A 6,241-nucleotide genomic window follows, 5' to 3' on the forward strand; every position below is an offset into this window, starting at 1 on the left:
ATTAATTGTAACTGTAACATGACTAATGTTGGGAACAAGATGTTCAGTCAAATGATTTTCACTCATGGTACATGCAATGTCCCAACCTTAAGGGGAAGGGAGCACCCAAGATTTGTAGATGCTCGTAGTCAAAGGGAATGACAGAAGTAAGAGGGTCAACAAAACCTCACAAATTTTTATTAGTAAATTACACTTGGCATGGAAATGGATATGTTAGTTCCTGGCTCCTGCCTAAGCACACAGCAGTGGAGTTTGGGAAAAGGAGTGGGATGAAAAGTGGGGTGGTGGGGGGGTTAGAGAAAGAGAGGTAATTAAAGATGGGAAGAGAGAAAGAAAGGAAGAAAGAGAGAAAAATAGATCACCAGTCCTGGCTCCAGCAGCAAGCCATCTGATGGGGTGTCCTGGGGTGCACACCCAGGCTTTGGGGGGTACTTTTGTATAGATAAGTTTTTCCCACCCAAGTTTCTTGTTTGTGTTGTGCTTATCTCCAGGAGCCAGAACAAGGACATTTGTCTCAGATATCACTTCCCTTCCTCCTATGACTGCTTTTCCAGCCACAACAGTCAGTCCTTGGCTGTTATTACCAACAATCCTTGATTGGCTCAGCTTTTGGAGTTTGCTGCATTATCTTCCCATTATCTTCCAAGCTTCCCAGTATGGAACATTTTACATGTGGCTTAATTATCTTGTATAGGGCTGCTGTGGAATTGCCAGCAGGGATGTTACCCTATCACAGGGACAGCCTGGTGATTATCAGACTGAAAAAGAGGAGGCAGATGCCACAGCTGAAGGGAAAGTCCCACTTTGGGGGGCTGTCCAGCCCCCACTCCTGCATAGAGCAGGGCAGTTGGCACAGGGTGCTCAGAGCCACAGCCAGTTGAGTTTTGAGTATTCCTGGGATGGAGACTCCACAGTCTCTCTGGGTGATCTGCCCAAGTGTTTGACCACCTAAACAGAGAAAGAAGTTTTCCTTATGTTAAAATGGAATTTCACATTTTGGTTCTTCCCCATTGGCTCCTGTCACTGTGTACCACTGACTGTAACAGACTGTCACTCTTCTTTACTTCCTCCATCCATTGAATATTTATCTACATGAGTAAGATCCCTCTTAGCTTTCTCTTCTCCAGGCTGAGCAGTCACAGCTCTCTCAACCTCTCCTCATATGACAGGTGCTCCAAGCTTTTCATCATTTCCATGGCCCTTCAGTGTGTCCTTGTCTGTCTTACTGGGGAGTCCAACACTGAACTCAGCACTTAGATGTCTCTTGCCAGGGCTGAGCCAACAGAAGGGTCATCTCCTCCACCTGCTGGCAGATGTGCCAGCAGCTCTACCTGATGCAGCCCAGAAGGCTGGTTGTCACCACTGCAGGAGTGAACTGATTTTTCCCAGGATTCCAGGGAAATCCAGGAGAAACAACTTTTTCCCAGGAAATATTTTTCTGCTAAGTTGTTTTCCAGCAGTTGCTGGACTTCATGAACTTCATGTTGGACCACTTCTCCAGCCTGTCTAGGTCTCCCTGAATGGCAGCACAACCCTCTGTTCTGTAGCTGCTTTTTGTGGGTTTGTATCACCTGCAAAACGGCTGGGGGTCCATTGCCCTGGTCATTAGCAAAGACATTGAACAGTTCTGGCCCCATTATCAACCCTGAGTGCCCCACTGGGAACTGGCCTCTAGCTGGACATCACGGTGCTGATCATGATCCCCTGGGCCCCACTGTTGAGCCAGTGCATTAAGTTTGGGTTTCCCTTAGTAAATCCATGCTGAGTACTCACAAGCACCTTCTTGTTCTTTGTATGTTTGGGAATGGTTTCCAGGGCTGTTTGTCTCATCATGTTCCCAAGGTTTGTGGTGAGGCTGACTGTCCTACAGATTTCCTCATCTTTCTCCTTGCTGTTCCTGAAGACAGGAGTGATGTTCAGGCCTCAGGATCACCACCACCATTCACAGGGCATTGAGAGTATTCTCTGTCAGCTCTTCTCGCATCCAGCAATGCATCCCAGCAGCTCCCATGGAGTCCTGTATGCCCACATTGTTTAAATGTGTTCCCCAACCTGGTTCTCCTCTGTTGAAGGACTGAGTTCTTATCTGTGGGGTTCAGCACCACTGAACAGTGTTGTTCCACCTATTACCAAATGAGCCTTTGCAAAAGCTGAACCCATGCCACAGTAACCTGGTTTTCAGGGTGGGGAAGGATTTTAACTCCTGCCTTCTGTGCCAGCAGCTGTGCTGGGAGTCCAGCCCTTCCCTCCAGCAGGCAGGGGCTTGCCCAGCACCCAGCTCCCTGCCCATCCACACAAGAGCTTTGATGCCATCTGAGACACAGCAGCTTCCCCTGGCAGCCAGTGCCCTTCTGGCCTCCACATCTCCCTCTAGGTGGATGAACAGCACAGTGGTTCAGGCAACTCTGACAAGAGCCCTGAGGTCAGCCCTGCTGCACAAATCTGAAGAGTTGTGCTGGGTTACACGTTTCCAGGAATGGAGGAGCCTGGGCTACCTGAAGAGTATTGGCTGAGCTGAGAGTGGACATGATTAACACAGCAATGACTGCACTCTGCATGTACACCAGAGGTGGGGCAGACTGTGAGTCAGTCCCTTTATAAAAATCTGTGCAGTCATTGTGCAGTGATCTCCCCTACAGCACAGAATCACAGAGACTACCGAGTCCAACCTTTGACTGAACACTGTCAACTAGACCATGTCACTGCATTCCACATCCAGCCTTTTCTTAAATACCTCCTGGAATGGTGACTGCACCACCTCTCTGGGCAGCCCATTCCAATGTTCCATCACCCACTCTTTGAAGAAATTCCTGCTGATGTCCAAGTCCTGAACCTCTCCTGGCATAGCTTGAGACTTGATGCAGCTTGAGCAGGGACACCCCTCATGGTTACTCCTCAGGACTGAGACCCCTTACCCAGCATCTGATATCCCCAGCAAGGAAAGCGACAGCTTTCCTTTGGCCCAGAGTTACACTGTGACATTATCCAACTGTTGTAAGAAGTAGCAGTGTATCAGTGTGTGAATCATCATTTAAGTCATTATCAAGTCACAAAATTCAGCTGCTGCCCTGTGATGGAGTTGACTTTGGCTGAAGGCCAGCTGCCCATCAAGTTTTTCTCTCATTCCCTTCCTCAGCTGGAAGGGGAAAGAAAATAAGATCGAAAATGATTTGTAGCTTGAGATAATTCAGTTTACCAAGGCAAAAGCAGAAATTTGCATATTCACAAGCAAAGAAAAGAAAAAATAAAATTATCCTCTGCTTCCCACCAGCTGCTTCCCAGGAAACAGGGCCTCATCAACAGAGCTACAGAAGGCAAACATTGTAAAAAACAAATGCTCCCTCTTCCTCCTCTTTTCATAGCTTTTCTATCTGAGCTGATGCCATATGGTAGGGAATCCCTCTGGTCAGCCTGAGTCAGCTGTCCTAGCTTTGTGCCCTCCCAGGATCTGAGCCACCTCCAGCCCCTTGCTGGGCAGGGATGTTGCAGAGGCAGTGCTGGTGCTGTGCCAGCCAGGAGCCAGAACTCTGGGGTGTTATCAGCACCTTTCAGCTAACACTGCAGAGCACAGCCCTGCGAGGGCTGCCGGGGGGAGAATGAACTTCATCTCAGCCAGACCCAATACATACCCCATCACTCTTTGATTGCCATTTGATTTTCATTCAGATATCAATTAATCACCATTTGTTTATGGTTTGATCACTAATAAAAACCTTTTAGTTAATCCCATTATGATTAAACTTTATAAACTTTTCTAAACTTTCCCCAAACTACTACAAATATCCCATCCCCACAGTAATACAGTTTCTTAAAGATGGCAGATGGCTAAATTGAAACACACAGAAACCTCTTAATGCATTAAGACTTACATTACTAATACAGTTATTTATGATGAAGCTTCAAATTTTAAGTCCTGTTTATGAGTTACATGGAGCCCTGGCAGGAACAGATACAAGGGGCATTCACTGGCAATGCACATTACACTGCTGGGACTCAGCAAGCAGAAAAATCAGCAAGCAGAAATTATTAATGATATTAATAATCAGTAAACATAAATACATAAATATAAAATTATAAAAATCAATAATGGCATTAAGGAAAACTAAGGTTCACAGAAAGACCAAAACAAAAACTCTGGAAAAATAATTGTAGTTGGTTTCTGCATCTGAAGTAGCCCATAAACATCAACAGGAATCTTTCCTGTGCTCTAGATCATCACAGGACTCCTCAGAAGGAATGATATCTCTGCATTTCTTCTTCTGTATTGCACCCACAGTCTTAATTAAAGATCTGAACTAATCTGCTTTGGGGTGTATATATGATGCCTGAGTAAACCAGCTTTCCACCCTGGAAGTTATCTCATACCTCATCTGGGTTAAAACCCCCAGTGCAAGGAATCTCTTTCACTCAAAGCAGGTACAAACAGACCAATACATAGTGTGCCACAGAAGTTAAAATGCAATTAATGCCAATTTAATTATGATGCTTAATTTTAATTCCTGTGACTCCTCAGCTGAAATTATAAAAATTAATATTTAGAATAATTATATAGGTTTATATAGATTAAAGATTGTGGTGCCTCAAACTTCTCACTGGCTGAATCACACAGGCCTTTAAAAGCTGATTTTATATATACTAGCTAATGCAGATACAGTCTCATTTCTGCATGCTTGTGTCTTTTAAACCTTGTCCTTCTTTGAATACCATGTCCATCTCTATTTAACTTTTAGAAAATAAGCACCTTCACCAAATACTGAGATAATAAATAATGCATTCCATAAATTCCAAATAATAAATAAGCCATTCCTTAAAAGCAGAGTATAGGGATATTTTGAAGCTGTGCAGCTCCCCACAGTGTTGTTCCAGGGTATCAAAAGTGTCTTCTTAGCATCTTTGAGCAGTGATGACTGGTAATGCAGAAACTTGAGAGGAGAAATGCCTCTTTGTCCCAGACTTCAATTTATCTGGTTATAAAGATGTTATGTGACAAATATAGGAGCTGACAGGTGAAAGGAAACAGCGAAATCTGACACAGCAGAAAATTCCTGGGAAGCATGGAAAAACCTAGATGGCACACACACCATCTGAGAACAGAAAAGGCAGCCTGTTTCTTCAAAAGCCTGCAAACCCTGAGGAAACTAACAAACTGTCAGGCCAACAGATTTATTACAGGCCTGCAGGTGATTTGGGTGCAAAGGACTGAACCAAGATTCTCACACTAAGTGTGTAAGTACTGTCTTAATCTGCAGTAAACAGATTCATTTGGGTCTCAGCTTGTGAGTCTCGTTTTCATACACTACAGACAGGCACAGTTTGCAGGCACTGTATGGTATAGAATGATGCTGGGTGATGCTGATGTGATCTGACATGAAAACAAGAAAGCTCTGACTTAATTAACCCAAGCTGGGCTTGCACATAACATCTATATGCACTGTTTCCAGATGTCATTTGCAGGAGAAACTAGCCTGTATGGGATAGAAAATGTAGTCACCAAATGCATTACAGAGAGACAGCTCCATGTATGCCTTACAGCAACCAGCAAGTGCCCTTTGTGTACAAAGGTGTGCTGCTTTTGGCTGGGGTAGAGGCAATTCTTTCCCCACTGGCTGATCTGAGGCTGTTTCAGATTTGTGCTGTACACAAAGTTGGTAATATAAGAGATGTTTTTGTTATTGCTGAGCAGGGCTTTACACAGGGCCAAGGCCTTTTCTGTTTTTCCTATGGCCACACTGGTGAGGAAGCTGGGTGTGTGGGGGAGTGTGGGAGGAGACAGCCAGGACAGGTGACCCAGCTGACCAAAGGGATATTCCAAGCCATATGACATCATTCTCAGTATATAACGTGGAGGAAAGAAGGAGGAAGAGGGGATGTTTGGAGCGATGGCATTTAGTCTTCTCTAGATACATCTGCTCTCCTGGAGATGGCTGAACACCTGCCTGCCCAGGGGAAACCATAAATTAATTCTTTGCTTTGCTTGTGTGCATGGCTTTTACTTTCCCTATTAAGCTCTTTCTCTACCCGTGAGTCTTCTGGCTTTTACTCTTCCAATCCTCTCCCTGATCTCACTGGTGGGGGAAGGAGCAGCTGCCTGGGGCTTGGCTGGGGTTAAACCAGCACAGTAGGGAACCACAGTAAGTCAACACCCAGTTTCCACACCCCTGTAAATCCCAGTGGTTGCCGAGCTACTGTATGGCCAAACACGAGGCTCCACTTTACACCTCACCTTTGGCACAGAAAAACT

This window comes from Erithacus rubecula (assembly GCF_903797595.1).
Source record: "Erithacus rubecula genome assembly, chromosome: 3".
Lineage (NCBI taxonomy): Eukaryota > Metazoa > Chordata > Aves > Passeriformes > Muscicapidae > Erithacus > Erithacus rubecula.